Consider the following 22,720-nt stretch of genomic DNA (forward strand, 5'->3'; position numbering starts at 1 on the left):
TGACATGCTCAAATGTGAAGTGCAGTGATTAATAAAAAAAACTATCTGTTAGCACATGGGAATAGCAGATACTATAAGTTTTTTTTGCATCACTTTCATTTACTCTCCAACTCTCATGCCTGAATGTGAAGTGCAGTGATTCATCAAAAAACTATCTGTTAGAAGCTTGGACTACGAGATGCTGTAAGATTCTCTTGCATCACTTTAATTTACTTTTAAGATGACATGCTAGGATGTGAAGTGCAGTGATTAATTAAAAAAACTATCTGTTAGCACCTGGGAATAGCAGATGCTGTAAGTTTTTGTTGCATCACTTTAATTTAATCTGCAACTGACATGCTTGAATGTGAAGTGTACAAATTAAATAGAAATCTTTTAGTACCAGGGAATAGCAGGTGCTGTAAGATTTTATTGCATCCCTTTAATTTATGTTCAAGCTATCATGTTCAAATTTGAAGTGCAGTGAATAATTAAATCAAACTATCTGCTAGCACCTGGGAATAGCAGATGCTGTAAGTTTTTATTGCATCACTTTAATTTACTCTCCAACTGACATGCTTGAATGTGAAGTGCAGTGATTAATAAAAAAACTGTCTGTTAGTGCCCCCGTATACCAGATGTTGTAAGCTTTTATTGCATCATTTAATTTACTTTCAAGATAACATTCTAGAATGTCAAGTGCAGGGATTAATAAAAAAAATTGTCAGATTGGTCTTTGATCATATTTGCTATGATTAGGCAATTTGAGTAAGTGTTTAAGGCTTACGGCCACACCAGCTTGAGAATGTCCAATCTCATCTGACCTTGGAAGCTGAACAACTTTGGGCCTGGATAGTACTGAGGTGGGACCCTACCTAGGAATACCAGGTGCTGTAAGCTTTTCTTGCATCACTTTAATTTACTTTCAAGCTGACATGCTCAAATGTGAAGTGCAGTGATTAATAAAAAAAACTATCTGTTAGCACATGGGAATAGCAGATACTATAAGTTTTTTTTGCATCACTTTCATTTACTCTCCAACTCTCATGCCTGAATGTGAAGTGCAGTGATTCATCAAAAAACTATCTGTTAGAAGCTTGGACTACGAGATGCTGTAAGATTCTCTTGCATCACTTTAATTTACTTTTAAGATGACATGCTAGGATGTGAAGTGCAGTGATTAATTAAAAAAACTATCTGTTAGCACCTGGGAATAGCAGATGCTGTAAGTTTTTGTTGCATCACTTTAATTTAATCTGCAACTGACATGCTTGAATGTGAAGTGTACAAATTAAATAGAAATCTTTTAGTACCAGGGAATAGCAGGTGCTGTAAGATTTTATTGCATCCCTTTAATTTATGTTCAAGCTATCATGTTCAAATTTGAAGTGCAGTGAATAATTAAATCAAACTATCTGCTAGCACCTGGGAATAGCAGATGCTGTAAGTTTTTATTGCATCACTTTAATTTACTCTCCAACTGACATGCTTGAATGTGAAGTGCAGTGATTAATAAAAAAACTGTCTGTTAGTGCCCCCGTATACCAGATGTTGTAAGCTTTTATTGCATCATTTAATTTACTTTCAAGATAACATTCTAGAATGTCAAGTGCAGGGATTAATAAAAAAAATTGTCAGATTGGTCTTTGATCATATTTGCTATGATTAGGCAATTTGAGTAAGTGTTTAAGGCTTACGGCCACACCAGCTTGAGAACGTCCAATCTCATCTGATCTTGGAAGCTGAACAACTTTGGGCCTGGATAGTACTGAGGTGGGACCCAACCTAGGAATACCAGGTGCTGTAAGCTTTTCTTGCATCACTTTAATTTACTTTCAAGCTGACATGCTCAAATGTGAAGTGCAGTGATTAATAAAAAGAACTATCTGTTAGCACATGGGAATAGCAGATGCTATAAGTTTTTTTTGCATCACTTTCATTTACTCTCCAACTCACATGCCTGAATGTGAAGTGCAGTGATTCATCAAAAAACTATCTGTTAGAAGCTTGGACTACGAGATGCTGTAAGATTCTCTTGCATCACTTTAATTTACTTTTAAGATGACATGCTAGGATGTGAATTGCAGTGATTAATTAAAAAAACTATCTGTTAGCACCTGGGAATAGCAGATGCTGTAAGTTTTTGTTGCATCACTTTAATTTAATCTGCAACTGACATGCTTGTATGTGAAGTGTACAGATTAAATAGAAATCTTTTAGTACCAGGGAATAGCAGGTGCTGTAAGATTTTATTGCATCCCTTTAATTTATGTTCAAGCTATCATGTTCAAATTTGAAGTGCAGTGAATAATTAAATCAAACTATCTGCTAGCACCTGGGAATAGCAGATGCTGTAAGTTTTTATTGCATCACTTTAATTTACTCTCCAACTGACATGCTTGAATGTGAAGTGCAGTGATTAATAAAAAAACTGTCTGTTAGTGCCTCCGTATACCAGATGTTGTAAGCTTTTATTGCATCATTTAATTTACTTTCAAGATAACATTCTAGAATGTCAAGTGCAGGGATTAATAAAAAAAAATTGTCAGATTGGTCTTTGATCATATTTGCTATGATTAGGCAATTTGAGTAAGTGTTTAAGGCTTACGGCCACACCAGCTTGAGAACGTCCAATCTCATCTGACCTTGGAAGCTGAACAACTTTGGGCCTGGATAGTACTGAGGTGGGACCCTACCTAGGAATACCAGGTGCTGTAAGCTTTTCTTGCATCACTTTAATTTACTTTCAAGCTGACATGCTCAAATGTGAAGTGCAGTGATTAATAAAAAAAAACTCTCTGTTAGCACATGGGAATAGCAGATGCTGTAAGTTTTTTTTGCATCACTTTAATTTACTCTCCAACTCACATGCCTGAATGTGAAGTGCAGTGATTCATCAAAAAACTATCTGTTAGCAGCTTGGACTACGAGATGCTGTAAGCTTCTCTTGCATCACTTTAATTTACTTTTAAGATGACATGCTAGGATGTGAAGTGCAGTGATTAATTAAAAAACTGTCTGTTAGTGCCCCCGTATACCAGATGTTGTAAGCTTTTATTGCATCATTTAATTTACTTTCAAGATAACATTCTAGAATGTCAAGTGCAGGGATTAATAAAAAAAATTGTCAGATTGGTCTTTGATCATATTTGCTATGATTAGGCAATTTGAGTAAGTGTTTAAGGCTTACGGCCACACCAGCTGGAGAACGTCCAATCTCATCTGATCTTGGAAGCTGAACAACTTTGGGCCTGGATAGTACTGAGGTGGGACCCAACCTAGGAATACCAGGTGCTGTAAGCTTTTCTTGCATCACTTTAATTTACTTTCAAGCTGACATGCTCAAATGTGAAGTGCAGTGATTAATAAAAAGAACTATCTGTTAGCACATGGGAATAGCAGATGCTATAAGTTTTTTTTGCATCACTTTCATTTACTCTCCAACTCACATGCCTGAATGTGAAGTGCAGTGATTCATCAAAAAACTATCTGTTAGAAGCTTGGACAACGAGATGCTGTAAGATTCTCTTGCATCACTTTAATTTACTTTTAAGATGACATGCTAGGATGTGAATTGCAGTGATTAATTAAAAAAACTATCTGTTAGCACCTGGGAATAGCAGATGCTGTAAGTTTTTGTTGCATCACTTTAATTTAATCTGCAACTGACATGCTTGTATGTGAAGTGTACAGATTAAATAGAAATCTTTTAGTACCAGGGAATAGCAGGTGATGTAAGATTTTATTGCATCCCTTTAATTTATGTTCAAGCTATCATGTTCAAATTTGAAGTGCAGTGAATAATTAAATCAAACTATCTGCTAGCACCTGGGAATAGCAGATGCTGTAAGTTTTTATTGCATCACTTTAATTTACTCTCCAACTGACATGCTTGAATGTGAAGTGCAGTGATTAATAAAAAAACTGTCTGTTAGTGCCTCCGTATACCAGATGTTGTAAGCTTTTATTGCATCATTTAATTTACTTTCAAGATAACATTCTAGAATGTCAAGTGCAGGGATTAATAAAAAAAAATTGTCAGATTGGTCTTTGATCATATTTGCTATGATTAGGCAATTTGAGTAAGTGTTTAAGGCTTACGGCCACACCAGCTTGAGAACGTCCAATCTCATCTGACCTTGGAAGCTGAACAACTTTGGGCCTGGATAGTACTGAGGTGGGACCCTACCTAGGAATACTAGGTGCTGTAAGCTTTTCTTGCATCACTTTAATTTACTTTCAAGCTGACATGCTCAAATGTGAAGTGCAGTGATTAATAAAAAAAAACTCTCTGTTAGCACATGGGAATAGCAGATGCTGTAAGTTTTTTTTGCATCACTTTAATTTACTCTCCAACTCACATGCCTGAATGTGAAGTGCAGTGATTCATCAAAAAACTATCTGTTAGCAGCTTGGACTACGAGATGCTGTAAGCTTCTCTTGCATCACTTTAATTTACTTTTAAGATGACATGCTAGGATGTGAAGTGCAGTGATTAATTAAAAAAAACTATCTGTTAGCACCTGGGAATAGCAGATGCTGTAAGTTTTTGTTGCATCACTTTAATTTAATCTGCAACTGACATGCTTGTATGTGAAGTGTACAGATTAAATAGAAATCTTTTAGTACCAGGGAATAGCAGGTGCTGTAAGATTTTATTGCATCCCTTTAATTTATGTTCAAGCTATCATGTTCAAATTTGAAGTGCAGTGAATAATTAAATCAAACTATCTGCTAGCACCTGGGAATAGCAGATGCTGTAAGTTTTTATTGCATCACTTTCATTTACTCTCCAACTGACATGCTTGAATGTGAAGTGCAGTGATTAATAAAAAAACTGTCTGTTAGTGCCTCCGTATACCAGATGTTGTAAGCTTTTATTGCATCATTTAATTTACTTTCAAGATAACATTCTAGAATGTCAAGTGCAGGGATTAATAAAAAAAATTGTCAGATTGGTCTTTGATCATATTTGCTATGATTAGGCAATTTGAGTAAGTGTTTAAGGCTTACGGCCACACCAGCTTGAGAACGTCCAATCTCATCTGACCTTGGAAGCTGAACAACTTTGGGCCTGGATAGTACTGAGGTGGGACCCTACCTAGGAATACCAGGTGCTGTAAGCTTTTCTTGCATCACTTTAATTTACTTTCAAGCTGACATGCTCAAATGTGAAGTGCAGTGATTAATAAAAAAAACTATCTGTTAGCACCTGGGAATAGCAGATGCTGTAAGTTTTTGTTGCATCACTTTAATTTAATCTGCAACTGACATGCTTGAATGTGAAGTGTACAAATTAAATAGAAATCTTTTAGTACCAGGGAATAGCAGGTGCTGTAAGATTTTATTGCATCCCTTTAATTTATGTTCAAGCTATCATGTTCAAATTTGAAGTGCAGTGAATAATTAAATCAAACTATCTGTTAGCACCTGGGAATAGCAGATGCTGTAAGTTTTTATTGCATCACTTTAATTTACTCTCCAACTGACATGCTTGAATGTGAAGTGCAGTGATTAATAAAAAAACTGTCTGTTAGTGCCTCCGTATACCAGATGTTGTAAGCTTTTATTGCATCATTTAATTTACTTTCAAGATAACATTCTAGAATGTCAAGTGCAGGGATTAATAAAAAAAAATTGTCAGATTGGTCTTTGATCATATTTGCTATGATTAGGCAATTTGAGTAAGTGTTTAAGGCTTACGGCCACACCAGCTTGAGAACGTCCAATCTCATCTGACCTTGGAAGCTGAACAACTTTGGGCCTGGATAGTACTGAGGTGGGACCCTACCTAGGAATACCAGGTGCTGTAAGCTTTTCTTGCATCACTTTAATTTACTTTCAAGCTGACATGCTCAAATGTGAAGTGCAGTGATTAATAAAAAAAAACTCTCTGTTAGCACATGGGAATAGCAGATGCTGTAAGTTTTTTTTGCATCACTTTAATTTACTCTCCAACTCACATGCCTGAATGTGAAGTGCAGTGATTCATCAAAAAACTATCTGTTAGCAGCTTGGACTACGAGATGCTGTAAGCTTCTCTTGCATCACTTTAATTTACTTTTAAGATGACATGCTAGGATGTGAAGTGCAGTGATTAATTAAAAAAAACTATCTGTTAGCACCTGGGAATAGCAGATGCTGTAAGTTTTTGTTGCATCACTTTAATTTAATCTGCAACTGACATGCTTGTATGTGAAGTGTACAGATTAAATAGAAATCTTTTAGTACCAGGGAATAGCAGGTGCTGTAAGATTTTATTGCATCCCTTTAATTTATGTTCAAGCTATCATGTTCAAATTTGAAGTGCAGTGAATAATTAAATCAAACTATCTGCTAGCACCTGGGAATAGCAGATGCTGTAAGTTTTTATTGCATCACTTTAATTTACTCTCCAACTGACATGCTTGAATGTGAAGTGCAGTGATTAATAAAAAAACTGTCTGTTAGTGCCTCCGTATACCAGATGTTGTAAGCTTTTATTGCATCATTTAATTTACTTTCAAGATAACATTCTAGAATGTCAAGTGCAGGGATTAATAAAAAAAAATTGTCAGATTGGTCTTTGATCATATTTGCTATGATTAGGCAATTTGAGTAAGTGTTTAAGGCTTACGGCCACACCAGCTTGAGAACGTCCAATCTCATCTGACCTTGGAAGCTGAACAACTTTGGGCCTGGATAGTACTGAGGTGGGACCCTACCTAGGAATACTAGGTGCTGTAAGCTTTTCTTGCATCACTTTAATTTACTTTCAAGCTGACATGCTCAAATGTGAAGTGCAGTGATTAATAAAAAAAAACTCTCTGTTAGCACATGGGAATAGCAGATGCTGTAAGTTTTTTTTGCATCACTTTAATTTACTCTCCAACTCACATGCCTGAATGTGAAGTGCAGTGATTCATCAAAAAACTATCTGTTAGCAGCTTGGACTACGAGATGCTGTAAACTTCTCTTGCATCACTTTAATTTACTTTTAAGATGACATGCTAGGATGTGAAGTGCAGTGATTAATTAAAAAAAACTATCTGTTAGCACCTGGGAATAGCAGATGCTGTAAGTTTTTGTTGCATCACTTTAATTTAATCTGCAACTGACATGCTTGTATGTGAAGTGTACAGATTAAATAGAAATCTTTTAGTACCAGGGAATAGCAGGTGCTGTAAGATTTTATTGCATCCCTTTAATTTATGTTCAAGCTATCATGTTCAAATTTGAAGTGCAGTGAATAATTAAATCAAACTATCTGCTAGCACCTGGGAATAGCAGATGCTGTAAGTTTTTATTGCATCACTTTCATTTACTCTCCAACTGACATGCTTGAATGTGAAGTGCAGTGATTAATAAAAAAACTGTCTGTTAGTGCCTCCGTATACCAGATGTTGTAAGCTTTTATTGCATCATTTAATTTACTTTCAAGATAACATTCTAGAATGTCAAGTGCAGGGATTAATAAAAAAAATTGTCAGATTGGTCTTTGATCATATTTGCTATGATTAGGCAATTTGAGTAAGTGTTTAAGGCTTACGGCCACACCAGCTTGAGAACGTCCAATCTCATCTGACCTTGGAAGCTGAACAACTTTGGGCCTGGATAGTACTGAGGTGGGACCCTACCTAGGAATACCAGGTGCTGTAAGCTTTTCTTGCATCACTTTAATTTACTTTCAAGCTGACATGCTCAAATGTGAAGTGCAGTGATTAATAAAAAAAACTATCTGTTAGCACCTGGGAATAGCAGATGCTGTAAGTTTTTGTTGCATCACTTTAATTTAATCTGCAACTGACATGCTTGAATGTGAAGTGTACAAATTAAATAGAAATCTTTTAGTACCAGGGAATAGCAGGTGCTGTAAGATTTTATTGCATCCCTTTAATTTATGTTCAAGCTATCATGTTCAAATTTGAAGTGCAGTGAATAATTAAATCAAACTATCTGTTAGCACCTGGGAATAGCAGATGCTGTAAGTTTTTATTGCATCACTTTAATTTACTCTCCAACTGACATGCTTGAATGTGAAGTGCAGTGATTAATAAAAAAACTGTCTGTTAGTGCCTCCGTATACCAGATGTTGTAAGCTTTTATTGCATCATTTAATTTACTTTCAAGATAACATTCTAGAATGTCAAGTGCAGGGATTAATAAAAAAAAATTGTCAGATTGGTCTTTGATCATATTTGCTATGATTAGGCAATTTGAGTAAGTGTTTAAGGCTTACGGCCACACCAGCTTGAGAACGTCCAATCTCATCTGACCTTGGAAGCTGAACAACTTTGGGCCTGGATAGTACTGAGGTGGGACCCTACCTAGGAATACCAGGTGCTGTAAGCTTTTCTTGCATCACTTTAATTTACTTTCAAGCTGACATGCTCAAATGTGAAGTGCAGTGATTAATAAAAAAAAACTCTCTGTTAGCACATGGGAATAGCAGATGCTGTAAGTTTTTTTTGCATCACTTTAATTTACTCTCCAACTCACATGCCTGAATGTGAAGTGCAGTGATTCATCAAAAAACTATCTGTTAGCAGCTTGGACTACGAGATGCTGTAAGCTTCTCTTGCATCACTTTAATTTACTTTTAAGATGACATGCTAGGATGTGAAGTGCAGTGATTAATTAAAAAAAACTATCTGTTAGCACCTGGGAATAGCAGATGCTGTAAGTTTTTGTTGCATCACTTTAATTTAATCTGCAACTGACATGCTTGTATGTGAAGTGTACAGATTAAATAGAAATCTTTTAGTACCAGGGAATAGCAGGTGCTGTAAGATTTTATTGCATCCCTTTAATTTATGTTCAAGCTATCATGTTCAAATTTGAAGTGCAGTGAATAATTAAATCAAACTATCTGCTAGCACCTGGGAATAGCAGATGCTGTATTTTTTATTGCATCACTTTCATTTACTCTCCAACTGACATGCTTGAATGTGAAGTGCAGTGATTAATAAAAAAACTGTCTGTTAGTGCCTCCGTATACCAGATGTTGTAAGCTTTTATTGCATCATTTAATTTACTTTCAAGATAACATTCTAGAATGTCAAGTGCAGGGATTAATAAAAAAAATTGTCAGATTGGTCATTGATCATATTTGCTATGATTAGGCAATTTGAGTAAGTGTTTAAGGCTTACGGCCACACGAGCTTGAGAACGTCCAATCTCATCTGACCTTGGAAGCTGAACAACTTTGGGCCTGGATAGTACTGAGGTGGGACCCTACCTAGGAATACCAGGTGCTGTAAGCTTTTCTTGCATCACTTTAATTTACTTTCAAGCTGACATGCTCAAATGTGAAGTGCAGTGATTAATAAAAAAAACTATCTGTTAGCACCTGGGAATAGCAGATGCTGTAAGTTTTTGTTGCATCACTTTAATCTGCAACTGACATGCTTGAATGTGAAGTGTACAAATTAAATAGAAATCTTTTAGTACCAGGGAATAGCAGGTGCTGTAAGATTTTATTGCATCCCTTTAATTTATGTTCAAGCTATCATGTTCAAATTTGAAGTGCAGTGAATAATTAAATCAAACTATCTGCTAGCACCTGGGAATAGCAGATGCTGAAAGTTTTTATTGCATCACTTTAATTTACTCTCCAACTGACATGCTTGAATGTGAAGTGCAGTGATTAATAAAAAAACTGTCTGTTAGTGCCTCCGTATACCAGATGTTGTAAGCTTTTATTGCATCATTTAATTTACTTTCAAGATAACATTCTAGAATGTCAAGTGCAGGGATTAATAAAAAAAAATTGTCAGATTGGTCTTTGATCATATTTGCTATGATTAGGCAATTTGAGTAAGTGTTTAAGGCTTACGGCCACACCATCTTGAGAACGTCCAATCTCATCTGACCTTGGAAGCTGAACAACTTTGGGCCTGGATAGTACTGAGGTGGGACCCTACCTAGGAATACCAGGTGCTGTAAGCTTTTCTTGCATCACTTTAATTTACTTTCAAGCTGACATGCTCAAATGTGAAGTGCAGTGATTAATAAAAAAAAACTATCTGTTAGCACATGGGAATAACAGATGCTGTAAGTTTTTTTTGCATCACTTTAATTTACTCTCCAACTCACATGCCTGAATGTGAAGTGCAGTGATTCATCAAAAAACTATCTGTTAGCAGCTTGGACTACAAGATGCTGTAAGCTTCTCTTGCATCACTTTAATTTACTTTTAAGATGACATGCTAGGATGTGAAGTGCAGTGATTAATTAAAAAAAACTATCTGTTAGCACCTGGGAATAGCAGATGCTGTAAGTTTTTGTTGCATCACTTTAATTTAATCTGCAACTGACATGCTTGTATGTGAAGTGTACAGATTAAATAGAAATCTTTTAGTACCAGGGAATAGCAGGTGCTGTAAGATTTTATTGCATCCCTTTAATTTATGTTCAAGCTATCATGTTCAAATTTGAAGTGCAGTGAATAATTAAATCAAACTATCTGCTAGCACCTGGGAATAGCAGATGCTGTAAGTTTTTATTGCATCACTTTCATTTACTCTCCAACTGACATGCTTGAATGTGAAGTGCAGTGATTAATAAAAAAACTGTCTGTTAGTGCCTCCGTATACCAGATGTTGTAAGCTTTTATTAGATCATTTAATTTACTTTCAAGATAACATTCTAGAATGTCAAGTGCAGGGATTAATAAAAAAAATTGTCAGATTGGTCTTTGATCATATTTGCTATGATTAGGCAATTTGAGTAAGTGTTTAAGGCTTACGGCCACACCAGCTTGAGAACGTCCAATCTCATCTGACCTTGGAAGCTGAACAACTTTGGGCCTGGATAGTACTGAGGTGGGACCCTACCTAGGAATACCAGGTGCTGTAAGCTTTTCTTGCATCACTTTAATTTACTTTCAAGCTGACATGCTCAAATGTGAAGTGCAGTGATTAATAAAAAAAACTATCTGTTAGCACCTGGGAATAGCAGATGCTGTAAGTTTTTGTTGCATCACTTTAATTTAATCTGCAACTGACATGCTTGAATGTGAAGTGTACAAATTAAATAGAAATCTTTTAGTACCAGGGAATAGCAGGTGCTGTAAGATTTTATTGCATCCCTTTAATTTATGTTCAAGCTATCATGTTCAAATTTGAAGTGCAGTGAATAATTAAATCAAACTATCTGCTAGCACCTGGGAATAGCAGATGCTGTAAGTTTTTATTGCATCACTTTAATTTACTCTCCAACTGACATGCTTGAATGTGAAGTGCAGTGATTAATAAAAAAACTGTCTGTTAGTGCCTCCGTATACCAGATGTTGTAAGCTTTTATTGCATCATTTAATTTACTTTCAAGATAACATTCTAGAATGTCAAGTGCAGGGATTAATAAAAAAAAATTGTCAGATTGGTCTTTGATCATATTTGCTATGATTAGGCAATTTGAGTAAGTGTTTAAGGCTTACGGCCACACCAGCTTGAGAACGTCCAATCTCATCTGACCTTGGAAGCTGAACAACTTTGGGCCTGGATAGTACTGAGGTGGGACCCTACCTAGGAATACCAGGTGCTGTAAGCTTTTCTTGCATCACTTTAATTTACTTTCAAGCTGACATGCTCAAATGTGAAGTGCAGTGATTAATAAAAAAAAACTCTCTGTTAGCACATGGGAATAGCAGATGCTGTAAGTTTTTTTTGCATCACTTTAATTTACTCTCCAACTCACATGCCTGAATGTGAAGTGCAGTGATTCATCAAAAAACTATCTGTTAGCAGCTTGGACTACGAGATGCTGTAAGCTTCTCTTGCATCACTTTAATTTACTTTTAAGATGACATGCTAGGATGTGAAGTGCAGTGATTAATTAAAAAAAACTATCTGTTAGCACCTGGGAATAGCAGATGCTGTAAATTTTTGTTGCATCACTTTAATTTAATCTTCAACTGACATGCTTGTATGTGAAGTGTACAGATTAAATAGAAATCTTTTAGTACCAGGGAATAGCAGGTGCTGTAAGATTTTATTGCATCCCTTTAATTTATGTTCAAGCTATCATGTTCAAATTTGAAGTGCAGTGAATAATTAAATCAAACTATCTGCTAGCACCTGGGAATAGCAGATGCTGTAAGTTTTTATTGCATCACTTTAATTTACTCTCCAACTGACATGCTTGAATGTGAAGTGCAGTGATTAATAAAAAAACTGTCTGTTAGTGCCCCCGTATACCAGATGTTGTAAGCTTTTATTGCATCATTTAATTTACTTTCAAGATAACATTCTAGAATGTCAAGTGCAGGGATTAATAAAAAAAATTGTCAGATTGGTCTTTGATCATATTTGCTATGATTAGGCAATTTGAGTAAGTGTTTAAGGCTTACGGCCACACCAGCTTGAGAACGTCCAATCTCATCTGACCTTGGAAGCTGAACAACTTTGGGCCTGGATAGTACTGAGGTGGGACCCTACCTAGGAATACCAGGTGCTGTAAGCTTTTCTTGCATCACTTTAATTTACTTTCAAGCTGACATGCTCAAATGTGAAGTGCAGTGATTAATAAAAAAAACTATCTGTTAGCACATGGGAATAGCAGATACTATAAGTTTTTTTTGCATCACTTTCATTTACTCTCCAACTCACATGCCTGAATGTGAAGTGCAGTGATTCATCAAAAAACTATCTGTTAGAAGCTTGGACTACGAGATGCTGTAAGTTTTTGTTGCATCACTTTAATTTAATCTGCAACTGACATGCTTGAATGTGAAGTGTACAAATTAAATAGAAATCTTTTAGTACCAGGGAATAGCAGATGCTGTAAGATTTTATTGCATCCCTTTAATTTATGTTCAAGCTATCATGTTCAAATTTGAAGTGCAGTGAATAATTAAATCAAACTATCTGCTAGAACCTGGGAATAGCAGATGCTGTAAGTTTTTATTGCATCACTTTAATTTACTCTCCAACTGACATGCTTGAATGTGAAGTGCAGTGATTAATAAAAAAACTCTGTTAGTGCCCCCGTATACCAGATGTTGTAAGCTTTTATTGCATCATTTAATTTACTTTCAAGATAACATTCTAGAATGTCAAGTGCAGGGATTAATAAAAAAAATTGTCAGATTGGTCTTTGATCATATTTGCTATGATTAGGCAATTTGAGTAAGTGTTTAAGGCTTACGGCCACACCAGCTTGAGAACGTCCAATCTCATCTGATCTTGGAAGCTGAACAACTTTGGGCCTGGATAGTACTGAGGTGGGACCCAACCTAGGAATACCAGGTGCTGTAAGCTTTTCTTGCATCACTTTAATTTACTTTCAGCTGACATGCTCAAATGTGAAGTGCAGTGATTAATAAAAAAAAACTATCTGTTAGCACATGGGAATAACAGATGCTGTAAGTTTTTTTTGCATCACTTTAATTTACTCTCCAACTCACATGCCTGAATGTGAAGTGCAGTGATTCATCAAAAAACTATCTGTTAGCAGCTTGGACTACAAGATGCTGTAAGCTTCTCTTGCATCACTTTAATTTACTTTTAAGATGACATGCTAGGATGTGAAGTGCAGTGATTAATTAAAAAAAACTATCTGTTAGCACCTGGGAATAGCAGATGCTGTAAGTTTTTGTTGCATCACTTTAATTTAATCTGCAACTGACATGCTTGTATGTGAAGTGTACAGATTAAATAGAAATCTTTTAGTACCAGGGAATAGCAGGTGCTGTAAGATTTTATTGCATCCCTTTAATTTATGTTCAAGCTATCATGTTCAAATTTGAAGTTCAGTGAATAATTAAATCAAACTATCTGCTAGCACCTGGGAATAGCAGATGCTGTAAGTTTTTATTGCATCACTTTCATTTACTCTCCAACTGACATGCTTGAATGTGAAGTGCAGTGATTAATAAAAAAACTGTCTGTTAGTGCCTCCGTATACCAGATGTTGTAAGCTTTTATTGCATCATTTAATTTACTTTCAAGATAACATTCTAGAATGTCAAGTGCAGGGATTAATAAAAAAAATTGTCAGATTGGTCTTTGATCATATTTGCTATGATTAGGCAATTTGAGTAAGTGTTTAAGGCTTACGGCCACACCAGCTTGAGAACGTCCAATCTCATCTGACCTTGGAAGCTGAACAACTTTGGGCCTGGATAGTACTGAGGTGGGACCCTACCTAGGAATACCAGGTGCTGTAAGCTTTTCTTGCATCACTTTAATTTACTTTCAAGCTGACATGCTCAAATGTGAAGTGCAGTGATTAATAAAAAAAACTATCTGTTAGCACCTGGGAATAGCAGATGCTGTAAGTTTTTGTTGCATCACTTTAATTTAATCTGCAACTGACATGCTTGAATGTGAAGTGTACAAATTAAATAGAAATCTTTTAGTACCAGGGAATAGCAGGTGCTGTAAGATTTTATTGCATCCCTTTAATTTATGTTCAAGCTATCATGTTCAAATTTGAAGTGCAGTGAATAATTAAATCAAACTATCTGCTAGCACCTGGGAATAGCAGATGCTGTAAGTTTTTATTGCATCACTTTAATTTACTCTCCAACTGACATGCTTGAATGTGAAGTGCAGTGATTAATAAAAAAACTGTCTGTTAGTGCCTCCGTATACCAGATGTTGTAAGCTTTTATTGCATCATTTAATTTACTTTCAAGATAACATTCTAGAATGTCAAGTGCAGGGATTAATAAAAAAAAATTGTCAGATTGGTCTTTGATCATATTTGCTATGATTAGGCAATTTGAGTAAGTGTTTAAGGCTTACGGCCACACCAGCTTGAGAACGTCCAATCTCATCTGACCTTGGAAGCTGAACAACTTTGGGCCTGGATAGTACTGAGGTGGGACCCTACCTAGGAATACCAGGTGCTGTAAGCTTTTCTTGCATCACTTTAATTTACTTTCAAGCTGACATGCTCAAATGTGAAGTGCAGTGATTAATAAAAAAAAACTCTCTGTTAGCACATGGGAATAGCAGATGCTGTAAGTTTTTTTTGCATCACTTTAATTTACTCTCCAACTCACATGCCTGAATGTGAAGTGCAGTGATTCATCAAAAAACTATCTGTTAGCAGCTTGGACTACGAGATGCTGTAAGCTTCTCTTGCATCACTTTAATTTACTTTTAAGATGACATGCTAGGATGTGAAGTGCAGTGATTAATTAAAAAAAACTATCTGTTAGCACCTGGGAATAGCAGATGCTGTAAGTTTTTGTTGCATCACTTTAATTTAATCTTCAACTGACATGCTTGTATGTGAAGTGTACAGATTAAATAGAAATCTTTTAGTACCAGGGAATAGCAGGTGCTGTAAGATTTTATTGCATCCCTTTAATTTATGTTCAAGCTATCATGTTCAAATTTGAAGTGCAGTGAATAATTAAATCAAACTATCTGCTAGCACCTGGGAATAGCAGATGCTGTAAGTTTTTATTGCATCACTTTCATTTACTCTCCAACTGACATGCTTGAATGTGAAGTGCAGTGATTCATCAAAAAACTGTCTGTTAGTGCCTCCGTATACCAGATGTTGTAAGCTTTTATTGCATCATTTAATTTACTTTCAAGATAACATTCTAGAATGTCAAGTGCAGGGATTAATAAAAAAAATTGTCAGATTGGTCTTTGATCATATTTGCTATGATTAGGCAATTTGAGTAAGTGTTTAAGGCTTACGGCCACACCAGCTTGAGAACGTCCAATCTCATCTGACCTTGGAAGCTGAACAACTTTGGGCCTGGATAGTACTGAGGTGGGACCCTACCTAGGAATACCAGGTGCTGTAAGCTTTTCTTGCATCACTTTAATTTACTTTCAAGCTGACATGCTCAAATGTGAAGTGCAGTGATTAATAAAAAGAACTATCTGTTAGCACATGGGAATAGCAGATGCTATAAGGTTTTTTTGCATCACTTTCATTTACTCTCCAATTCACATGCCTGAATGTGAAGTGCAGTGATTCATCAAAAAACTATCTGTTAGCAGCTTGGACTACGAGATGCTGTAAGCTTCTCTTGCATCACTTTAATTTACTTTTAAGATGACATGCTAGGATGTGAAGTGCAGTGATTAATTAAAAAAACTATCTGTTAGCACCTGGGAATAGCAGATGCTGTAAGTTTTTGTTGCATCACTTTAATTTAATCTGCAACTGACATGCTTGAATGTGAAGTGTACAAATTAAATAGAAATCTTTGAGTACCAGGGAATAGCAGGTGCTGTAAGATTTTATTGCATCCCTTTAATTTATGTTCAAGCTATCATGTTCAAATTTGAAGTGCAGTGAATAATTAAATCAAACTATCTGCTAGCACCTGGGAATAGCAGATGCTGTAAGTTTTTATTGCATCACTTTAATTTACTCTCCAACTGACATGCTTGAATGTGAAGTGCAGTGATTAATAAAAAAACTGTCTGTTAGTGCCCCCGTATACCAGATGTTGTAAGCTTTTATTGCATCATTTAATTTACTTTCAAGATAACATTCTAGAATGTCAAGTGCAGGGATTAATAAAAAAAATTGTCAGATTGGTCTTTGATCATATTTGCTATGATTAGGCAATTTGAGTAAGTGTTTAAGGCTTACGGCCACACCAGCTTGAGAACGTCCAATCTCATCTGACCTTGGAAGCTGAACAACTTTGGGCCTGGATAGTACTGAGGTGGGACCCTACCTAGGAATACCAGGTGCTGTAAGCTTTTCTTGCATCACTTTAATTTACTTTCAAGCTGACATGCTCAAATGTGAAGTGCAGTGATTAATAAAAAAAACTATCTGTTAGCACATGGGAATAGCAGATACTATAAGTTTTTTTTGCATCACTTTCATTTACTCTCCAACTCACATGCCTGAATGTGAAGTGCAGTGATTCATCAAAAAACTATCTGTTAGAAGCTTGGACTACGAGATGCTGTAAGTTTTTGTTGCATCACTTTAATTTAATCTGCAACTGACATGCTTGAATGTGAAGTGTACAAATTAAATAGAAATCTTTTAGTACCAGGGAATAGCAGGTGCTGTAAGATTTTATTGCATCCCTTTAATTTATGTTCAAGCTATCATGTTCAAATTTGAAGTGCAGTGAATAATTAAATCAAACTATCTGCTAGCACCTGGGAATAGCAGATGCTGTAAGTTTTTATTGCATCACTTTAATTTACTCTCCAACTGACATGCTTGAATGTGAAGTGCAGTGATTAATAAAAAAACTGTCTGTTAGTGCCTCCGTATACCAGATGTTGTAAGCTTTTATTGCATCATTTAATTTACTTTCAAGATAACATTCTAGAATGTCAAGTGCAGGGATTAATAAAAAAAAATTGTCAGATTGGTCTTTGATCATATTTGCTATGATTAGGCAATTTGAGTAAGTGTTTAAGGCTTACGGCCACACCAGCTTGAGAACGTCCAATCTCATCTGACCTTGGAAGCTGAACAACTTTGGGCCTGGATAGTACTGAGGTGGGACCCTACCTAGGAATACCAGGTGCTGTAAGCTTTTCTTGCATCACTTTAATTTACTTTCAAGCTGACATGCTCAAATGTGAAGTGCAGTGATTAATAAAAAAAAACTCTCTGTTAGCACATGGGAATAGCAGATGCTGTAAGTTTTTTTTGCATCACTTTAATTTACTCTCCAACTCACATGCCTGAATGTGAAGTGCAGTGATTCATCAAAAAACTATCTGTTAGCAGCTTGGACTACGAGATGCTGTAAGCTTCTCTTGCATCACTTTAATTTACTTTTAAGATGACATGCTAGGATGTGAAGTGCAGTGATTAATTAAAAAAAACTATCTGTTAGCACCTGGGAATAGCAGATGCTGTAAATTTTTGTTGCATCACTTTAATTTAATCTTCAACTGACATGCTTGTATGTGAAGTGTACAGATTAAATAGAAATCTTTTAGTACCAGGGAATAGCAGGTGCTGTAAGATTTTATTGCATCCCTTTAATTTATGTTCAAGCTATCATGTTCAAATTTGAAGTGCAGTGAATAATTAAATCAAACTATCTGCTAGCACCTGGGAATAGCAGATGCTGTAAGTTTTTATTGCATCACTTTCATTTACTCTCCAACTGACATGCTTGAATGTGAAGTGCAGTGATTCATCAAAAAACTGTCTGTTAGTGCCTCCGTATACCAGATGTTGTAAGCTTTTATTGCATCATTTAATTTACTTTCAAGATAACATTCTAGAATGTCAAGTGCAGGGATTAATAAAAAAAATTGTCAGATTGGTCTTTGATCATATTTGCTATGATTAGGCAATTTGAGTAAGTGTTTAAGGCTTACGGCCACACCAGCTTGAGAACGTCCAATCTCATCTGACCTTGGAAGCTGAACAACTTTGGGCCTGGATAGTACTGAGGTGGGACCCTACCTAGGAATACCAGGTGCTGTAAGCTTTTCTTGCATCACTTTAATTTACTTTCAAGCTGACATGCTCAAATGTGAAGTGCAGTGATTAATAAAAAGAACTATCTGTTAGCACATGGGAATAGCAGATGCTATAAGGTTTTTTTGCATCACTTTCATTTACTCTCCAATTCACATGCCTGAATGTGAAGTGCAGTGATTCATCAAAAAACTATCTGTTAGCAGCTTGGACTACGAGATGCTGTAAGCTTCTCTTGCATCACTTTAATTTACTTTTAAGATGACATGCTAGGATGTGAAGTGCAGTGATTAATTAAAAAAACTATCTGTTAGCACCTGGGAATAGCAGATGCTGTAAGTTTTTGTTGCATCACTTTAATTTAATCTGCAACTGACTTGCTTGAATGTGAAGTGTACAAATTAAATAGAAATCTTTGAGTACCAGGGAATAGCAGGTGCTGTAAGATTTTATTGCATCCCTTTAATTTATGTTCAAGCTATCATGTTCAAATTTGAAGTGCAGTGAATAATTAAATCAAACTATCTGCTAGCACCTGGGAATAGCAGATGCTGTAAGTTTTTATTGCATCACTTTAATTTACTCTCCAACTGACATGCTTGAATGTGAAGTGCAGTGATTAATAAAAAAACTGTCTGTTAGTGCCCCCGTATACCAGATGTTGTAAGCTTTTATTGCATCATTTAATTTACTTTCAAGATAACATTCTAGAATGTCAAGTGCAGGGATTAATAAAAAAAATTGTCAGATTGGTCTTTGATCATATTTGCTATGATTAGGCAATTTGAGTAAGTGTTTAAGGCTTACGGCCACACCAGCTTGAGAACGTCCAATCTCATCTGACCTTGGAAGCTGAACAACTTTGGGCCTGGATAGTACTGAGGTGGGACCCTACCTAGGAATACCTGGTGCTGTAAGCTTTTCTTGCATCACTTTAATTTACTTTCAAGCTGACATGCTCAAATGTGAAGTGCAGTGATTAATAAAAAAACTATCTGTTAGCACATGGGAATAGCAGATACTATAAGTTTTTTTTGCATCACTTTCATTTACTCTCCAACTCACATGCCTGAATGTGAAGTGCAGTGATTCATCAAAAAACTATCTGTTAGAAGCTTGGACTACGAGATGCTGTAAGTTTTTGTTGCATCACTTTAATTTAATCTGCAACTGACATGCTTGAATGTGAAGTGTACAAATTAAATAGAAATCTTTTAGTACCAGGGAATAGCAGGTGCTGTAAGATTTTATTGCATCCCTTTAATTTATGTTCAAGCTATCATGTTCAAATTTGAAGTGCAGTGAATAATTAAATCAAACTATCTGCTAGAACCTGGGAATAGCAGATGCTGTAAGTTTTTATTGCATCACTTTAATTTACTCTCCAACTGACATGCTTGAATGTGAAGTGCAGTGATTAATAAAAAAACTCTGTTAGTGCCCCCGTATACCAGATGTTGTAAGCTTTTATTGCATCATTTAATTTACTTTCAAGATAACATTCTAGAATGTCAAGTGCAGGGATTAATAAAAAAAATTGTCAGATTGGTCTTTGATCATATTTGCTATGATTAGGCAATTTGAGTAAGTGTTTAAGGCTTACGGCCACACCAGCTTGAGAACGTCCAATCTCATCTGATCTTGGAAGCTGAACAACTTTGGGCCTGGATAGTACTGAGGTGGGACCCAACCTAGGAATACCAGGTGCTGTAAGCTTTTCTTGCATCACTTTAATTTACTTTCAGCTGACATGCTCAAATGTGAAGTGCAGTGATTAATAAAAAAAAACTATCTGTTAGCACATGGGAATAACAGATGCTGTAAGTTTTTTTTGCATCACTTTAATTTACTCTCCAACTCACATGCCTGAATGTGAAGTGCAGTGATTCATCAAAAAACTATCTGTTAGCAGCTTGGACTACAAGATGCTGTAAGCTTCTCTTGCATCACTTTAATTTACTTTTAAGATGACATGCTAGGATGTGAAGTGCAGTGATTAATTAAAAAAAACTATCTGTTAGCACCTGGGAATAGCAGATGCTGTAAGTTTTTGTTGCATCACTTTAATTTAATCTGCAACTGACATGCTTGTATGTGAAGTGTACAGATTAAATAGAAATCTTTTAGTACCAGGGAATAGCAGGTGCTGTAAGATTTTATTGCATCCCTTTAATTTATGTTCAAGCTATCATGTTCAAATTTGAAGTGCAGTGAATAATTAAATCAAACTATCTGCTAGCACCTGGGAATAGCAGATGCTGTAAGTTTTTATTGCATCACTTTCATTTACTCTCCAACTGACATGCTTGAATGTGAAGTGCAGTGATTAATAAAAAAACTGTCTGTTAGTGCCTCCGTATACCAGATGTTGTAAGCTTTTATTGCATCATTTAATTTACTTTCAAGATAACATTCTAGAATGTCAAGTGCAGGGATTAATAAAAAAAATTGTCAGATTGGTCTTTGATCATATTTGCTATGATTAGGCAATTTGAGTAAGTGTTTAAGGCTTACGGCCACACCAGCTTGAGAACGTCCAATCTCATCTGACCTTGGAAGCTGAACAACTTTGGGCCTGGATAGTACTGAGGTGGGACCCTACCTAGGAATACCAGGTGCTGTAAGCTTTTCTTGCATCACTTTAATTTACTTTCAAGCTGACATGCTCAAATGTGAAGTGCAGTGATTAATAAAAAAAACTATCTGTTAGCACCTGGGAATAGCAGATGCTGTAAGTTTTTGTTGCATCACTTTAATTTAATCTGCAACTGACATGCTTGAATGTGAAGTGTACAAATTAAATAGAAATCTTTTAGTACCAGGGAATAGCAGGTGCTGTAAGATTTTATTGCATCCCTTTAATTTATGTTCAAGCTATCATGTTCAAATTTGAAGTGCAGTGAATAATTAAATCAAACTATCTGCTAGCACCTGGGAATAGCAGATGCTGTAAGTTTTTATTGCATCACTTTAATTTACTCTCCAACTGACATGCTTGAATGTGAAGTGCAGTGATTAATAAAAAAACTGTCTGTTAGTGCCTCCGTATACCAGATGTTGTAAGCTTTTATTGCATCATTTAATTTACTTTCAAGATAACATTCTAGAATGTCAAGTGCAGGGATTAATAAAAAAAAATTGTCAGATTGGTCTTTGATCATATTTGCTATGATTAGGCAATTTGAGTAAGTGTTTAAGGCTTACGGCCACACCAGCTTGAGAACGTCCAATCTCATCTGACCTTGGAAGCTGAACAACTTTGGGCCTGGATAGTACTGAGGTGGGACCCTACCTAGGAATACCAGGTGCTGTAAGCTTTTCTTGCATCACTTTAATTTACTTTCAAGCTGACATGCTCAAATGTGAAGTGCAGTGATTAATAAAAAAAAACTCTCTGTTAGCACATGGGAATAGCAGATGCTGTAAGTTTTTTTTGCATCACTTTAATTTACTCTCCAACTCACATGCCTGAATGTGAAGTGCAGTGATTCATCAAAAAACTATCTGTTAGCAGCTTGGACTACGAGATGCTGTAAGCTTCTCTTGCATCACTTTAATTTACTTTTAAGATGACATGCTAGGATGTGAAGTGCAGTGATTAATTAAAAAAAACTATCTGTTAGCACCTGGGAATAGCAGATGCTGTAAGTTTTTGTTGCATCACTTTAATTTAATCTGCAACTGACATGCTTGAATGTGAAGTGTACAAATTAAATAGAAATCTTTTAGTACCAGGGAATAGCAGGTGCTGTAAGATTTTATTGCATCCCTTTAATTTATGTTCAAGCTATCATGTTCAAATTTGAAGTGCAGTGAATAATTAAATCAAACTATCTGCTAGAACCTGGGAATAGCAGATGCTGTAAGTTTTTATTGCATCACTTTAATTTACTCTCCAACTGACATGCTTGAATGTGAAGTGCAGTGATTAATAAAAAAACTCTGTTAGTGCCCCCGTATACCAGATGTTGTAAGCTTTTATTGCATCATTTAATTTACTTTCAAGATAACATTCTATAATGTCAAGTGCAGGGATTAATAAAAAAAATTGTCAGATTGGTCTTTGATCATATTTGCTATGATTAGGCAATTTGAGTAAGTGTTTAAGGCTTACGGCCACACCAGCTTGAGAACGTCCAATCTCATCTGATCTTGGAAGCTGAACAACTTTGGGCCTGGATAGTACTGAGGTGGGACCCAACCTAGGAATACCAGGTGCTGTAAGCTTTTCTTGCATCACTTTAATTTACTTTCAAGCTGACATGCTCAAATGTGAAGTGCAGTGATTAATAAAAAGAACTATCTGTTAGCACATGGGAATAGCAGATGCTATAAGTTTTTTTTGCATCACTTTAATTTACTCTCCAACTCACATGCC

General features: G+C 35.8%; 27 pseudogenes; all 27 read left to right on the forward strand.

The window, feature by feature from the left end:
• Positions 1–760: 760 nt before the first annotated feature.
• LOC145644927 (5S ribosomal RNA) lies at positions 761–879 on the forward strand (annotated as a pseudogene).
• Positions 880–1,670: 791 nt separating this feature from the next.
• LOC145644891 (5S ribosomal RNA) lies at positions 1,671–1,789 on the forward strand (annotated as a pseudogene).
• Positions 1,790–2,581: 792 nt separating this feature from the next.
• On the forward strand, positions 2,582–2,700 carry LOC145644480 (5S ribosomal RNA; annotated as a pseudogene).
• A 463-nt stretch (positions 2,701–3,163) lies between these two features.
• On the forward strand, positions 3,164–3,282 carry LOC145645812 (5S ribosomal RNA; annotated as a pseudogene).
• A 792-nt stretch (positions 3,283–4,074) lies between these two features.
• Positions 4,075–4,193, forward strand: LOC145645065 (5S ribosomal RNA; annotated as a pseudogene).
• A 793-nt stretch (positions 4,194–4,986) lies between these two features.
• On the forward strand, positions 4,987–5,105 carry LOC145644481 (5S ribosomal RNA; annotated as a pseudogene).
• Positions 5,106–5,676: 571 nt separating this feature from the next.
• LOC145644483 (5S ribosomal RNA) lies at positions 5,677–5,795 on the forward strand (annotated as a pseudogene).
• Positions 5,796–6,589: 794 nt separating this feature from the next.
• On the forward strand, positions 6,590–6,708 carry LOC145645066 (5S ribosomal RNA; annotated as a pseudogene).
• Positions 6,709–7,501: 793 nt separating this feature from the next.
• On the forward strand, positions 7,502–7,620 carry LOC145644484 (5S ribosomal RNA; annotated as a pseudogene).
• Positions 7,621–8,191: 571 nt separating this feature from the next.
• On the forward strand, positions 8,192–8,310 carry LOC145644485 (5S ribosomal RNA; annotated as a pseudogene).
• Positions 8,311–9,102: 792 nt separating this feature from the next.
• Positions 9,103–9,221, forward strand: LOC145645544 (5S ribosomal RNA; annotated as a pseudogene).
• A 566-nt stretch (positions 9,222–9,787) lies between these two features.
• LOC145644800 (5S ribosomal RNA) lies at positions 9,788–9,906 on the forward strand (annotated as a pseudogene).
• A 793-nt stretch (positions 9,907–10,699) lies between these two features.
• On the forward strand, positions 10,700–10,818 carry LOC145644486 (5S ribosomal RNA; annotated as a pseudogene).
• Positions 10,819–11,389: 571 nt separating this feature from the next.
• On the forward strand, positions 11,390–11,508 carry LOC145644487 (5S ribosomal RNA; annotated as a pseudogene).
• Positions 11,509–12,301: 793 nt separating this feature from the next.
• On the forward strand, positions 12,302–12,420 carry LOC145644488 (5S ribosomal RNA; annotated as a pseudogene).
• A 678-nt stretch (positions 12,421–13,098) lies between these two features.
• LOC145644893 (5S ribosomal RNA) lies at positions 13,099–13,217 on the forward strand (annotated as a pseudogene).
• Positions 13,218–14,009: 792 nt separating this feature from the next.
• On the forward strand, positions 14,010–14,128 carry LOC145644489 (5S ribosomal RNA; annotated as a pseudogene).
• A 571-nt stretch (positions 14,129–14,699) lies between these two features.
• Positions 14,700–14,818, forward strand: LOC145644490 (5S ribosomal RNA; annotated as a pseudogene).
• Positions 14,819–15,611: 793 nt separating this feature from the next.
• LOC145644491 (5S ribosomal RNA) lies at positions 15,612–15,730 on the forward strand (annotated as a pseudogene).
• Positions 15,731–16,521: 791 nt separating this feature from the next.
• Positions 16,522–16,640, forward strand: LOC145644492 (5S ribosomal RNA; annotated as a pseudogene).
• A 681-nt stretch (positions 16,641–17,321) lies between these two features.
• Positions 17,322–17,440, forward strand: LOC145644494 (5S ribosomal RNA; annotated as a pseudogene).
• A 793-nt stretch (positions 17,441–18,233) lies between these two features.
• Positions 18,234–18,352, forward strand: LOC145644495 (5S ribosomal RNA; annotated as a pseudogene).
• A 791-nt stretch (positions 18,353–19,143) lies between these two features.
• Positions 19,144–19,262, forward strand: LOC145644556 (5S ribosomal RNA; annotated as a pseudogene).
• A 677-nt stretch (positions 19,263–19,939) lies between these two features.
• LOC145644894 (5S ribosomal RNA) lies at positions 19,940–20,058 on the forward strand (annotated as a pseudogene).
• A 792-nt stretch (positions 20,059–20,850) lies between these two features.
• On the forward strand, positions 20,851–20,969 carry LOC145644496 (5S ribosomal RNA; annotated as a pseudogene).
• Positions 20,970–21,540: 571 nt separating this feature from the next.
• On the forward strand, positions 21,541–21,659 carry LOC145644497 (5S ribosomal RNA; annotated as a pseudogene).
• Positions 21,660–22,450: 791 nt separating this feature from the next.
• Positions 22,451–22,569, forward strand: LOC145644895 (5S ribosomal RNA; annotated as a pseudogene).
• Positions 22,570–22,720: the final 151 nt, after the last annotated feature.

The sequence above is a fragment of the Electrophorus electricus genome, chromosome 13 (assembly GCF_041902795.1).
Source record: "Electrophorus electricus isolate QZ-2024a chromosome 13, ASM4190279v1, whole genome shotgun sequence".
In the NCBI taxonomy this organism is placed as follows: Eukaryota; Metazoa; Chordata; class Actinopteri; order Gymnotiformes; family Gymnotidae; genus Electrophorus; species Electrophorus electricus.